We start from the raw sequence: 16,050 nt of genomic DNA on the forward strand, positions 1-16,050 counted from the left end.
CCAGAGTGAGTCAATGAGGAGCTCTGCTCTCAGTGGCTTTAAATGAACTAAAGGGTGTCCCAGCAATGTTTTCATTGAGATCCTCCTTTTGTTCCATTGTCTGGAGCTGCAGCAGCAATGTTTTGGTGCACAGCTGGGGGCAGGTCAGTGCTGGCACAGCAGCTCTGCTCCTGCTGGCCACACCATTCCTGATCCAGGCCAGGTGCCATTGGCCTTCTTGGCCACCTGGGCACACTGCTGGCTCATGTCCAGCCTGCTGTCCATCAGTGCCCCAGGTCCCTTTCTGCCTGGACGCTCTCCAGCCACTCTGTCCCCAGCCTGTAGCACTGCAGGGGTTGTTGTGGCCAAAGTGCAGGGCCCAGCCCTTGGTCTTTTTAAAGCTCCCACTGTTGGATTTGGGTCCTGGATCCAGCCTGTCCAGGTCCCTCTGCAGAGCCCTCCTACCCTCCAGCAGATCCACACTCACACCCAGCTTGGTGTCATCTGCAAATTTGCTGATGGTGGACTCAAACCCCTCATCCAGACAATCAGTGCAGACATTGAAATCCACGCTGGCTGGGTCTGATCCCTCAGCCAACCTGTGGGTGCCGTGTGATGGCTCTCAAGGTGATCTGTTCCACAACCTTGCTGGGCACCGAGGTCAGGCTGACAGGCCTGGAGTTCCCCAGATCCTTCTTCCAGCCCTTCTTGGGAATGGGCTCACATTGGCACCTCCAGTCCTCCGGGACCTCCCTGCAGGGCCAGGACTGATGAGAAATGATGGAGAGCAGTTTGGTGAGCTCATCCACCAGCTGCCTCATCTCCCTTGGATGGATCTCATCTGGTCCCACAGACACCTGTGAGCATCTGAGTGGCTCAGCAGGTCACCAGCTGCTTCCTCCTGGATGACAGGGGGGTTGTTCTGCTCCCTGTGCCCATCTACCAGCTCAGGAGAACACTTTGTCCTGAGGAAAACCTGTCTGATTGTTGAAAACTTAGGCAAAGAAGGGGTTTAGTACCTCAGCCTTTTCATCACCTTTGCTAATCATATCCCCCCAGTAAAGAATGGAGGCTTTCCTTTTAATATATTTATAAAAACATTCCTGTCATCTATCACAGAACTGGCCAAGTTAAGCTCTAATTGAGCTTTCACCTCTCTGATTTTCTTTCTGCATGACCTAGTGATATCTTAAAATCTTTCCTCAGTTGCCTGCCCCTGTGTCTAAAGGTGATGCACACTTTTTTTTTTTTTTTCCCAGTGAGTTCCTGCAAATTCTCCATGACCAGCCAGGGCAGACAATTTCCTCTCTGGCTTACCTTTGGGCATACAGGGACAGGCTGCTCCCATGCCTTTAAGATTTCTTTCTTGGAGTGTGTCCATCTTTCCTGGACCACTTTTGTTTAAAGGGCTGTTTCCCTTAAAATTCAGTATCTGATTTGGTCCCCAAAAATCTGCATCCTGAACAGGCCAAAGTCTGCTCTCCATAAGTCCAGCATAGAATTTTGTGGATGCTCTCCTTCTTTAACAGATTTAAAACCTCAATAATTTCATGGTCACTGTGCCCCAAACAGCCTCTGACCATTCATCTCCCACCAGCCATTCTCTGTTTGTGAACAGCAGGAGATAGAGCTTTCCTTGGCAGGGGCAAGAGAAGGAAACCTCCCCAAAGTGCAGCTTGGAAGGTTCAGCCCGGAGGTGAGCAAAAAGAAAAGTCCCTGCCAGGGTAGAATTTTGGTGCTCGAGGTGTCCCAGCGTGAGCCTGGGCCATGCCCTGGCTCTGTGTGCCAGGAGCCGGCAGCGCTGGGTGCAGGGAGCCCAGGGAGGGCACAGAAATGCTGGGCTGAGAAATGCTGGGGGGGACAGCGAGATGGGCGTGTGCAGCCGGCCAGGGCACAGGAGCAGCACGCACAGGGGCACAGCCTGCAGGAGAGATGGCCAAGGGCTGGGCAGGGCTGGCAGGGCCACAGGCACCCAGGCCTTTGTCCCCTGGGCTCTGGCAGCGCCTCTGGAGGCCCCACAGAAGGAACTTTCCTTCCAGGGGCTGCACTTTGCTTCTGCCTCGCCCCTCCCTGAGGAGCCTGGCAGGGCTGGCAGCTTGATGACATTTGTCCTTGCTGCCCCTGCCATCCCCCTGCCCCACAAACAGCCCCGAGCCACCCGTGAGGGACAGGCCCTGCTGTGCCAGGCCTGGCCTCAGGGCTTGGCCTTTCTGCTTCCTCCAGCCAGCCCAGGCCTTGCTCAGCATTGCAGTTCCCTGCTCACAGCCTTTGGCTCCCTGCAATCCTGGCCTCAAGGATCTGCTCTCACCAGTGCCTGGGGAGCCTTTGGCACTCCCTGCCCTCACTGGGGCCCAGTGATGCTCCAAGGGACTTGGAGTTTTGCTTCTGCCTCCTTCAGCAGCTTCTTCAACCTTCTCTCAGTGCCTGAGGCTCCTGGACTCAGCCCCAAATCCACCGTGGGGCTCATGAAAATACAGAAAGCCCTCAGTAGCTCTTTGTCTTCCTTCAATTGTCTTCAAGTCTCCAGGGCTTGTGCAGCTGATTGGAGTCAGTTTGGAGTTCTGTTAAGGAGGGAGATTTCAAAGTGCATCTCATGATTTTTGATTTTTATAATCGTGTGGGTTTTTTTTTTTTTTAAATTTTCAGTTCTGAGAAGAGGTGACAAAAGCATTCTCCAAGTGATCTTGATGCTGAATGTCTCTTTAGGAGGTTTGGGTCTGGAGAAGAATGAGCCGCTTGCAAGCTGACCCTCTTTCAACAACCTGCTCCTTACTCCCAACTTCACCATGTCTGACATCACCCACCAGGGACTAAATTCCCAAAACATAACAAAAAACAAAACAAAACAAAACAAAACAAAACAAAACAAAAAAAAAGAGAGGCATTTTTCTTTACAGTTAAAATCCAATTAAACAATAAAATATAATTGCATCTTTCTTACTTATAATAATATAATTCTATGTTTCTACATAGCTAATTTTTATATTTATATTTAAAAATCTATACATTTTAAGCAACCAAAATGTTTTTAGTCATTTCTTCTTGGTAACACAATTCCCTTCATTAATTAATTGACCACTATTTGCTATTGATTTCTCCCTATTTATGCTAACGAGTCCTAATTTTAGTCCTTTTCTCATATTTTTTAGCATTTTCTCAGGGTAAAAGAGGCCACTTGGGGGTCCATGGAGACATTTCTGGGGCACATTTGGGGCAGTTTTGCTTCTGGGGAGGGAATTTGGAGAGAACTTGAGGGTCTGAAGGACTCTTGAGGGAGCCGGGCAGGCACTTGGAGGGGCACTCAGGGATTCAGTCGGACAATTCGGGATCCGGGGGAGCACTTGGGGATCCAGGGGGGCACTTGGAGGTCAGGGAGGGGAATCTGGGGGCCCTTCGGGCTCCGGGCGGGCACTTGGGGGGCTCTGACGGGGCTCTCTGCGGCGCGGGGGATGATGGGAGTTGTAGGCGCGGGCGTAACACCGTTCAATCGGACCGCGGAGCATCACGGGGGTTTTAGGTGCAGCTCCTTAGGCTCTCAGTGCGGCGCAGGGCATGACGGGAGATGAAGTCACGAATAGACTTGCGGTCTACGGGCTTCACGGAGCATGCTGGGAGCTGTAGTCCCGGAAGTGGCGCTAACGGAAATTTTTGGGGTCCGGGAAGGCATATGGGGTTCACTTTTGTGTCCCAGCCGCGACTTGTGGTCCTCGGAGGGAACGTATGTGGTGCGGGAGCTCTTGGGGGGAGCTTGGGAGCCTCTCTAACCAGGCTCTTTAAGGCTCGGAGCACGGCAAGAATTTTAGGAGCTGAACTGTTTTATGAGGGGCTCTGATCCCGCGGGGCATGATAGGAGATGAATTCCCAGGAGTGGCTGTAACGGCATCAATTCAGAGGATGCGAAGTCGCTTCTGGGGAATCCCGAATGGGCGCTGAGGGGACACTGAGGCATGCTGGAGGGTCTGGGGGACACTTATGGGACACGGGGGGGGTGGATACCCGCATTCTGTGGAGCGCGGGGCATGACGGGCGATGTAGTCCCGGCTGCAATGGGGCTCTATCGGGCTTCGGGGCATGACGGGAGTTAGAGGCAAAAAGAAAAGATGGCGCCGACACCCGGCACCGCCCCTGAAGCCCCGATCTCCAGCGGTGATTGGCTGCGAGTGGTGATAGACAGGAGCCTCCGCAAATAGGTGAAGGCGGGAACAGCCCATTCCACCCTCCAGTCCCTTCCAGCAGAGCCGAGTTCATTCCCAGTACAGCCCAGGACAACCCCAGTCCCCCCCCTGTCCTGCCCACTAAAGCCCAGTTCATCCCCAGTACAGCCCAGTATACCCCCAGTGCCCTTCTGGGCCCTCCCAGTACACCTGAGTTCATTCCCATTTCCTTCCAGTTCCACTTGGTGATATCCACAGTATGTCCAAGTGACCGCCAGTCTTCCCCACAGTGTTCCCAGCTTCCCTAGTTTGTCCCAGTATGCCCCAGTATCACTCACAGTATCTCCAGTTTGCCCCACTATCCCCCAGTATCAGTCCCAGTATGTCCCAGTATGTCTCAGTGTACCCCCACAGTCCATCCCAGTCTGACCAGATTCCCCCTCGGCATTCCCTGTGCTCCCAGTGTGTCCCAGTCCTCCCCAGTATCACTCCCAGTATGTCCCAGTGTCTCCCACAGCGTTCCCAGTGTCTCCCAGTGTGTCCCAGTCCTCCCCAGTGTTTCCAAGGAAACTTGAACTGCTCACGGTTGCTGTGTCACCCAAACCCAGCAGTGGGGTCAGTGCAGTGTCCATTGGCCACAGCCCCTTGCAGATCCCCTGAGGAGAGACCCTGGATCAATATCAATCACAGAATGCTGCAATCACCTCTTCTCTAGAGATAACAGTAATAAAACACACCCTTTATAACAGGAATGTGTATTTCTTAGAAGCTCTTTGAAATCTTCCTCCATAACTGTTGTAGAAAACATTCATAATGAACTGTGCCAGACCAGAGGGAAATCAAGGCACAGCCATGGTTTGTCAGGACTTGCTTGATCCCAGTGAGCCCCGTGGTGCATTTGGTGCTGAGCCCTCAGGGCTTGAGAGGAGATTGCACAAACCTTTCCAGCAGTCCAAGTCACAGGGAAAACCCGAAGTGTCTCACAGCATCCATGGGTCCCACTGAGGTCCATCCCCAACACAGGCTCCTCATGGACTCCTTGGAGGAGAGAACTGGAGGCCATGATTGCCCAAAAACCTCTCAGAGACTCAATGTGGAAAAGAAAACCCAAAGTACCTTAAAAACCTTGAGTATCTCAGAGCATGAATGAGCCCCACTGAGTGTCAATACAAAGCCTCTCTAGGGACTCATTAAATATTTGATAATTGGAGGCCATGACTGCATAAACCTCTCAGGGATTCAGTGTCAAAAAGTAGTACTTTAATGACTCTTGAGTACTTTGAGGCATTAATGAGCTCCACTGAGTGTTGTTACTGACAAAACAACTCAAGGGACTAATTACAGCAGATCATTGGAGGTCATGATTGCACAAACCCCTCAGAGATTCCCAGGCCAAAGCAAAACCCAAAGTCCTTTGGAAAACCTGCAGTCCCTGGGAGCATTAAGGAGCCCCCCAGGGCCATTCCTGCCCAAGGCTCCCCAGGGACTGGTCCCAGCAGATCCCTGAGGCCACTGGGATGTGGGGGGATGCTGAGGGCAGGACAAGGGGCTGACAGTGCCCAGCCTTGCTGGGGCTGTGCCAGGAGGCCCCAGGGCCTCAGGACAAGGTGTCTCCTCACAGCCCTTGGTGGCACAGACCCTGCAGTGCCCCAGGGCACCAAGACTTGGCTTCTCCTGGGCACTGCCAGCCCTGCCAGGGCCCTTGGCCATGTCCAGCACAGCTTGTCCTGCGCTGTCCCACAGCTGCTGCTGTGTCCCTGCAGGCTGCACACTCCCATCTCGCTGCCCCCTGGCTCTGCCCTGCATTTCCCTTTCTCTTCTCCCTGATATCCTGGGATGGAACATGGGAGAATGGGTCAAAGCTGTACCAGGGACGGTTTAGACTGCACAGGAGAAAGTGTTTCTTTCCTGAGAGGGTGCTCAAACACTGCACAGGCTCCCTGGAGAGGTGGTTGATGCCCCAAGGCTGTCAGTGTTTAAGAGACATTTGGACAGTGCCCTTAATGACTGCTTTCACTTTTGGTCAGCCCTGGAGGGGTCGGGCACTTGGACCAGACCATCATTCTGCTCTGAACTGCAGATCATTCCCAACGGGACTATCCTGGTCTGGTCTATCCCATTCCATAGTCATACCTGTACATGGATCCCTGCAGCAGCTGTGCTCAGACACTCTGCCAACAACATTCTCCTTGGTTCTGCAGTGTCACAAGGATCCATGATCCATGAGGTTCTGTAGTGTCACCATGGTCTCTTTGGGTCCACAAGGCCTTGCTGTGCCACAATGGCCCCTTGGATTAATGAGATTCTGTACTGTCAACAGGAATCTCCTTGTGATGTGTGGAGAGAAGACTCTATAACTCACAGAGTGGTTATGAGAGTAGGTATGAATTTATTCAGTGCTGAGGTGCATGGGGATAACTCCTCAAAGACATGCACACCTGGGAGCTTTGTTTCTCCCTTTTTATCTCTACAAACTAGGGTTATATGATACGCCTAATACATATTTATTTCCTAACCCCGCCTGTCCCCGCTTCGTATTAAAATTAGTTCCACGCCTATTTGAGGCTGCGCACTGCTCCTTATTGATCACTCTGGTGGTTGTCGGGGGTCTTTGGGGATGAAGCACGTAGTCATCCTCTGAGTTGAACTTTTCAACTTGTCTCCTTGCGCATGCTCTGTTGTTCCTTTGGCCATCTCCTATATTTCCATTTTGGGGCCCAAAGAATGCGTAGATAATCAGTACCAGGTGGGCATAACAGTGACCCGAGCCCTAAAGGAGGAATTTAGAGGTCCACTGGGGCCAGAGAGAAGATTGATCTGCTGGGGGACTTGAAACTAATATGTGACAGACTGGTGCTTTTTAAAGAAGAGTTCTCTGTTAATATCGTGTGCTCTTGCCAGGCACCCTTGCTTTATTTTCTCTGTCTCAGTCCCCCCTTTTCTAGAAAATCAGTAAATTCTTTTACTTAGCAATACTGATGCTTTTTCCTTTCCCAATCCACCTCCGCAGCCCGCCCATCTCGATACGTATCCCTCATTGCATTACCATAGGCTGCTGCTAGGGAAGTCAGTGCCGCTATCCGTTTTAACATTCTCCAATTCCAAACAAGCATTGCAATTGATAGCACCAGGCTTATACCTACTAATGTCAGTATGACAATGATGGGGTGGCAAAGTGTGTTCAAAATCCCAGTTGCAGTCGGCGACCATCCAAAGAGTGCATCCCACCAGTGGTGATTTGTGTCTTGGTTTACCCTTTTTAATACTTTGCTTATCTCTTTTACATCATGATAGACAGTAACCAGAGTCTTTTGCCCCTTTTCTTGAATCTCTTTCAGGATTTCTGTCAGGTCTTGGTGGTTCATTAGTTGTCTTACTAATGTAAGGTTCATTCCAATGGGTGCTGGTGATAACTGATGGTACATTGTGTAATTGGATCTTATCAACTGGTGGGATGTAACCGGTGCTAAATATGAAAAATCACACCCTACAATCCTAACAAAATTACAAATACAAAAATTGGAATAGTTCCTAGTAGTCAAGGTTACATTGTTATCACCTATTTCTACAGAAACACATGCAGTTCGTAAACATACACAGCCTAGGCCAATATATACAAGCATAGTCTTTTGACTAGTATCTGGATGAATCTCAAAGTGGCAAATGTTTTGCTCAGTGTCTAGGCATATATCTTGTGCATCGATCATGTTAGTGTCACAGATGAACCCTTGTTGTTCCTGGGTAACACACGATTCCAAATTCACAGTTTGCCACTTTTCATTCATTATCCGGGCCCATGCTCTATGTTCTGAGGGGTAGAGCACTGTTTTTTCATGATTTAATCCTAATGCAATAATAGGGTGGATATTATAAATTGTGGCATTGCGTATAGTCAGTACAAAAGTAGTAGCTATTTCGGTGGTAGGGTCATAGGTAAAATTTACCAGAGTCCACCAAGACTGAAGTTTTCTTTCTAGGTTGCTTGCATTGTCCCAGACAATTTTCCGAATTTCAATTGGAAAAGTACCTTCATTTCCCTCTCTTACTACTAGAGCAACGATTGATTGTATCCATAATTGTGCCTGTATGCAGCTGAGGGCTAACGACACATTGTTTTGGGCTATATTTAGTGCGTTTATTATTAGCTTATGGTCCTGGTCCTCAGCTTCTTTCCATTTTGGTAGTATTTTGGAAATTTCCCATTGGCTAGTTCCTAGTGCTAATAAAGAGGATTGCAGGGGTTGTCTTAGTTTTACCAAATCATTTGTGGCAGTGGCTAATTTGTTCATTAATATTTCTGAATCGATTCCATTTAAGACCCCCAATCCTGTTCCTAATATTCCAGTTAAATCTCTTCTCATTCTGCCTCTGAAGTGCACTTGCTTTTGTAACCATGTTGTCCAGCCCTCGGATGATGTTCTTAGAAAAGAGGAACAGGCTGGCTGAATCTCAGAAATGTTTGTTTGCATTAGTACTTCAATACGCTTAAGAGACCACTCTGGATTAAATAACAGTTGTTGTTGCCCCGTATTCCTTATTACATATGGGCCAATTTCATAAATTTTGTGTTCAATTTTAGGTGGTGTGGTCTGAGCTTGGGTTACAGTTGATTTGGTTGTTGCAATAGGTGTAGTTGTTATTTTAAATTTAAATGAGAGCCCTTTGTTACCACGACCCCAAAGGCAGATCACATTCACCGTCTGTACTAACGTAAAATTATACCAACAATCCAATTTACTTAGACGATCACAAATTTCCCGGTGATAATCTGCAGGAGAAGTCGAGACACTAATTTGAATTGCCTTTTCATAGTTAGTCCCGTTAATCATTCGGCATCCTACTCTGACTACCTCCCCTATAGTCCCTTGAAGGGTCCACAGCTTTTGTTTCTGCCATTCTCGCCTTTCATATATCTGGTTTTCATGCATAACCACAGTTGATAGGTTTAAATCCTTTATATCAGAATGATTTCCCATGGATCCAGTATACTGAATGAAAGCCTGGGACCAAGGCCATTCAGCATTTTTCTGGTTAGAGACACTTTCCAATTCTTGGGTTGCACTTATAGCTACAGGCAAAACAAACAAAACAATTCTACTGATTGGATTCCTGTATGCTAAATTATGGTATATTCTCAACCACAATGTATTCATTATGCCCGAGTAAGTTTTAATTTCAGTTCATTGTCACCCGGGGTTACTTTCCAAGGAGTTTCTGGAGCCTTCTTCACTCGAGAATGGTGAATCCAGGCGCTCTGTTCCTTGATTTTAACTGCGGTGAAGGTGGTGAGAAGCACCTGGAACGGTCCTTCCCACTGTGGCTCCAAAGTTTTTTCTGCAAGAGACTTAACATACACATAATCTCCAGGCTGTATGTCATGCACTGGCCCATCCAGCCCTCTGCTCCGAGTTCCAGCCACGTGCTTCTCCATTGCTTTGAGCTGTTTGCTCAAGGCTATCATATAGGCAGTCAGCCTCTCCTCCCCTACCTGGGTGGACAATCCCTTTTGCACGCCATATGGTCTCCCGTAAAGCATTTCAAAGGGACTTAATTTTTCTTTAGCTCTAGGCTTGGTTCGGATCCACAGCAATGCCAGTGGGAGAGATTGTGGCCAGGGTAAATTAGCTTCTTGTCCCAGCCTAACAATTTGCTGCTTTATTAAATGGTTCATTTTTTCCACTTGGCCACTTGATTGGGGGCGATAAGGGGTATGGAGCTCCCAGTCTATGCCCAGGTGACGACTGATTTGTTGTACTATTTTTGAAATAAAGTGTGGCCCCCTATCTGAAGACATTGTGTCTGGAACTCCAAAGCGTGGTATTACCTCTTGTAGTAATACTTTGGTTACCTCCCGGGCTTTGGCAGTTCTGGTGGGAAAAGCCTCTGGCCACCCTGAAAAGGTATCTGTTAAAACCAGCAAGTATCGATACCCCCCTTTTCTTGGGAGTTCTGAAAAGTCAATTTGCCACTGTTGTCCAGGCCCGTGGCCTTTTCCAATTTGACCTAGTTTTGGTTTGGGAGTATTTTTGGGTTTGGTCTGGAGGCAAATATCACACTGCTGGGTTACCTGAATGACAGTAGAATATAAATTCCTGGCAGTAATCTTTTCAATTAGATAGTTATACAGGGCTTCTATTCCCCAGTGTGTTTTCTGATGTTCCTCCCTTACTAGAGACCATAACAAATGAGAAGGGATGACTATTATCCCACCTGCAGTAATAGCCCATCCCTCTTGGTTATACTTTCCTCCTTGATCCTGAATTAATTTTCTATCTTTTCTGGTATATACTGGCTTACCTTCCAGGGAGACCTGTCCGTCAGGAATTAAGGCTCCCTCGATCGTTATCTCACCTTTTGCTGCTTCTTTTGCCTCTCTGTCCGCCAGCTCGTTTCCTTCCTCCAATTCAGAGCTCACCTTCTGGTGTGCCTTGATGTGCATAATTGCTACCTGCTCAGGTAGCTGGACTGCTTCCAGTAGCCGCAATATTTCCTGAGAATGCTTGATGTTTTTCCCTTGTGAGTTTAACAGTCCCCTTTCTTTCCAAATGGCTCCATGTGCGTGTACAACCCCAAATGCATATCTTGAGTCTGTATAAATGTTTACTTTCTTTCCTTTCGCGATCTCTAGAGCACGGGTTAGAGCGATTATCTCAGCCTTTTGTGCAGAGGTATCTGTTGGCAAGGGTCCAGATTCTATTACCTCTCTGCAGGTGGTAACTGCATACCCAGCATGTCGCTTTCCACTGATGACGTAGCTGCTCCCATCAGTGAACCAGGTTTCTGCATCATCCAAAGGGGTGTCCTTCAGATCCGGGCGGCTGGAGTAGGAGGCTTCGATGGTCTCCAGGCAGTCGTGGTGTACTGGCTCCCCTTGATTCCCACTAAGGAAAGAAGCTGGGTTGATAATGTTAGTTACAAGTATCTCTACGTCGTCTTGTTCTACCATGATGGCTTGATATTTCAGGAACCTTTGTGGGGAAAGCCAGTGCCCGCCCTTTACTTCCAAGACTGCAGACACTATGTGAGACACAAATACAGTCATTTTCTGGCCCAGAGTGAATTTGCGTGCCTCTTGATTATTCAGCACCACAGCTGCAACAGCTCTGAGGCATCCTGGCCATCCCTTGGCTGTTGTGTCTAGTTGCTTGGAGAAGTAAGCAACTGCCCTCCGGTATGGACCCAGGTCCTGGGCCAGTATCCCCAGGGCGATTCCCTGCTTTTCATGGGAGAACAGGAAAAACGGTTTACTTACATTCGGGAGTCCAAGAGCCGGGGCTGACATTAGAGCATTCTTCAGCTGATGAAAGGCTTGCGTGGCCTCTTTTGTCCACTGGAGGTTTCTGTTCCCATTTGTAATGAGTGCATACAGAGGTTTCACGAGCAACCCATAGCTGTGTATCCAGAGCCTACACCATCCCGTCATTCCGAAGAATGTCCGCAGTTCCTTTACCGTTTGAGGCCTCGGGGTTTGGCATATCGCTTCTTTGCAATCTTGCCCTAGGGTCCGCTGTCCTGCACTGATTTCATAACCCAGGTAGATTACCTTTTGCTTCACAACCTGGGCCTTTTTCGTTGATACCCTGTACCCCTGTAGTCCCAGGAAATTTAGAAGACTTACTGTCCAGGCTACACATGCCTCTTTCGTCCGGGTAGCTATGAGGATGTCGTCCACGTACTGCAGTAACTTTCCCTCTTCCGGGGGAGCCTCCCAGGATTCCAGATCTTTGGCAAGTTGCTCCCCAAACAGAGTGGGAGAGTTCTTAAAACCTTGAGGTAGAACTGACCATGTGAGCTGGGATTTGCGCCCGCTTTTGGGGTTTTCCCATTCAAATGCAAAAATTTTCTGGCTGTCCTCATGGATAGGGAGGCAAAAGAAGGCATCTTTCAAGTCTAAAACAGTAAACCAAGTTAACTCAGGTGTCAGGCATGTTAACAGAGTGTATGGATTTGCTACCACAGGATAGAGGTCCTCAGTTATTTTGTTAACAGCCCTTAAATCCTGTACTATCCGGTATGATCCATCATGTTTCCGGACTGGCAAAATGGGAGTGTTGAACTCAGACTGGCACTCCTTTAACAGCCCTAATTGCAAAAAGTTTTCAATTACGGGGACTAATTCCTTCCCTATCTTCCTTCTTCAGGGGGTACTGTTTAATTCTAACGGGTTGTTTCCCTTCCTTAAGTTTGATTAATATAGGAAGTGCATTTTTCGCTCTCCCTGGTACATTGGAGGCCCATACTCCAGGAAACACTTGATTTATTATTTCTTCACTAATTTCCCCCTCTGTCTGAACGGTTGTCAACATTAAACTTAATGCCTCTATATATTGTTCATCATTTACCTCCAGAGTGACCTCCCCATTTTTAAATTTAATGGCTACTTGTAATTGTTCTAGCAAGTCTCTCCCCAAAAGGTGTCTCGGGGAGCTGGGCAGATAGAGGAATTTATGAATGCCCCATTGCTTTCCAAGCTTATACTTTAATGGTTTACAAAAATATGCTTTTTCAGGTTGGCCAGTTGCTCCTATCACTGTAACATAATTCTTCCCCACAGGTGCCAAAGTCTTATTTAAGGCTGAATATGTTGCTCCTGTGTCAACCAGGAATTCTACTTCTTTCCCTTTTTCCCCCACTTCCAATTTTATAACCAGTGGATCTTCTGGGGTGAGATCTACCAGTCCTCTTCAGTCTTCTTCCACATATGCAGTCACCTTTCCTTTCTCTCGGTTTCCCTTGTCCTGAAAGCCACCCCGCCTTTATTCTGGGCATTGATTTTTCCAGTGACCATATTTCTTACAGATCGCACACTGGTCTCTGCCCAGCCGGGACGGGCCTTGCCTAGGTGGTCTCTGCCCACATTTTCCCTTCTCTCTCTCACTTACAACAGCTACAAGCTTCCTCATTCCTTGTTTATATCCTTCTTCCCGGTTACTAAAGACTCTCCACGCCTCATCTAACAAAGTCTCTAAGTTCCTCCCATCTGTTCCTTGAAGCTTTTGAAGTTTACGCCTTATATCACCTGTAGACTGCCCTAGGAATAGATTAACTAGCTGCTGTATCCCTACTTCAGACCCAGGGTCCAGTGATGTGTGACGACGCATGGCATCTCTTAATTTCTCAAGGAATTCAGATGGCGACTCAGAGGGCCCCTGTTTGATTGCATGTAAGGCTGACCAATTTATTGTTTTGGGAATGGCTCTTTCCATCCCCTTTGCAATCCACTCCTGATAGCTTTCCAATTTTTTCAATTCTGCTGTTCTGTTTGGATCCCACTGTGGGTTTTGGAGTGGGAAATAATCTTTCACATCCAGCAGTTGGGTTTTATAATAATCCTCTGCCAGATCCCCTGCCGTTTTTATGATTAATTGTTTTTCTGTCTCAGTCAGTGCATCCAATAATAATTGCATATCGCTCCAATCTGGATTGTGTTGTTTTATTATATATCGCAGACGTTTGGCTGTGTTAACTGGATCACTGCGATAGTTTTTAGCGACCTTTTCCCATGCTTCCAAATCAATTGTGGAGAAGGGAACTTTAACTAATACCACTCCTCCCTCTGATCCCACTGCCTCACGCAGAGGTGCCTGTAATATGTGTGTCTGTTGTCTAGTCCGGTGTGCAATCGGGAAAGTGTCTGCACCCTCTGAGTCTACATCCTCCTCCTCATCCCTTTCTTGTCTTATGTGGGGAGGCTTAAGCAAATCATCTACCAGCTCTTGTTCCTGGGCCACAGTTTGGTAAACCTTGTCTGATTTTGTACATCTTTGCCCTATGCTACATGCTGAACAACACCGTTTAAGCCCTCCTCTCTTAGTCTTATTCTCTTTCTCCAGGGCTAACACCAGAGGGTCAGATGGAGCCCTGATCCCACAATCCCTCTGCCATTCGGGGTGATTTCGAAGGGAGAAAAACATATCGGCATATGACGCCTCTGTCCACTTGCCTTCTCTCCTGAGAAATAGCACGAGTTGCAATAGCGTGTTATAATCCAAACTTCCGCTAGGTACCACCTCGCTCCATCATCCAATTTATAGAGTGGCCACCAATCTCTGCAAAATCTGATAAGATCTCTCTTGTTCTCAGTTCCCCCACGTCCAGCAATATTTTTCCAATGTGCAATAATACAACCTAGCGGACTCGCTTTGGGGATCTCTTTGCTTTGTTCAATACCCATTATCTCCTCCTCCTTGTTCCGTCCCGTTTTCGCCCAAACTTTTCCTCACACAATTTCGGAGTCACTTCCCAATTATCTTCCCACACACAGGCCCAATTTGCAGGCACACAATGTGATTTTGTATATACAACCTTCAGAGTTTTAGGTTCAACATCAACCTGATTAAGATAATATTTCAGTTTACACAGGGGGCATATGCCCTGCTGGTTATTAGAGTAACAATACCAACGTTTTTCACAATCTCTACACTGCAATAATACCCACGCCAGATGCCAATGTCCTGATTCTCTGACAGCTCTAAGTCTCCCACAAGAACAGGCTATCCCATTCACCTCCCCTGGAGTACTTAGGGTCTGTACTGCAGGTTATTCCCAGTCCAAGGCCACCAATCTCCCTGCAGAAGTTCTGTATATTCTTCCTAGATAGACCCGTTTATTCCCTCTTCCTAGCCAATAATTCACTGGATCAATCAATTCCCAAGGATTAAGTCCAAACCACTGCTGAGGAGAGACTCCATCAATTTGTCTGTCCACGGTTGGAACAAATGTTAACCACTTCACACTCAAACATGACGCCCCTCGTTCACACTCGGGTTTGCCCCACACTGACTCCAGTCGCTTCGCCTTTCTCCGGCCGCCTCAGTCGCCCGAGGTCGGAAACGCGGATAGAGCTCCACAATCGCTCCGCACCTCTGGTGCGTCTCACTCACTCACTCACTCACTCGCTGATCATACTCAATGACTCAACGTGTCCGGACTTAGCATTCACACAAAATAGCAGCAAAACAAGGGTTCACTCGACTCACCCCCAGAGTCACTAGCGGGCTGCTCTATCAGCTCAGTGAGACCCCTTCTCATCGGCCGCGCTATCGGCCGGGGATCGATCCCTCCCCCTCTGTGTCCGGCTTCTCCCTGGCCGGCTGCTTGCAAGCCCACCGGGACTGTGCTGCGCGTCAGACGTCTCTGCACGACTTATCAGCTGCCCCTTCCCCGATATTTAATTCATACCTTTATCCGCAAGGCCAGCAGGTCATTGTCTGTCCCCGCGGTGAGCGAGCCGAGGTCCGGGGTCCCTCCCGGGAAGGTCCTGGGGGCGCGCCAGGGAATCCGCTCCTCGGCCGCTCCCACAGCCGGACAGAGATCCTCCTGCCTGGCTCGCCAAAATGATGTGCGGAGAGAAGACTCTATAACTCACGGAGTGGTTATGAGAGTAGGTATGAATTTATTCAGCGCTGAGGTGCATGGGGATAACTCCTCAAAGACATGCACACCTGGGAGCTTTGTTTCTCCCTTTTTATCTCTACAAACTCGGGTTATATGATACACTTAATACATATTCATTTCCTAACCCCGCCTGTCCCCGCTTCGTATTAAAATTAGTTCCACGCCAATTTGAGGCTGCGCACTGCTCCTTATTGATCACTCTGGTGGTCGTCGGGGGTCTTTGGGGATGAAGCACATAGTCATCCTCTGAGTTGAACTTTTCAACTTGTCTCCTTGCGCATGCTCTGTTGTTCCTTTGGCCATCTCCTATATCATGTTTCCGTTTTGGGGCCCAAAGAATGCGTAGATAATCAGTACCAGGTGGGCATAACGGTGACCCGAGCCCTAAAGGAGGAATTTAGAGGTCCACTGGGGCCAGAGAGAAGATTGATCTGCTGGGGGACTTGAAACTAATATGTGACAGACTGGTGCTTTTAAAGAAGAGTTCTCTGTTAATATCGTGTGCTCTTGCCAGGCACCC

Source organism: Hirundo rustica, chromosome 33, assembly GCF_015227805.2.
Source record: "Hirundo rustica isolate bHirRus1 chromosome 33, bHirRus1.pri.v3, whole genome shotgun sequence".
Taxonomy (NCBI): Eukaryota; Metazoa; Chordata; class Aves; order Passeriformes; family Hirundinidae; genus Hirundo; species Hirundo rustica.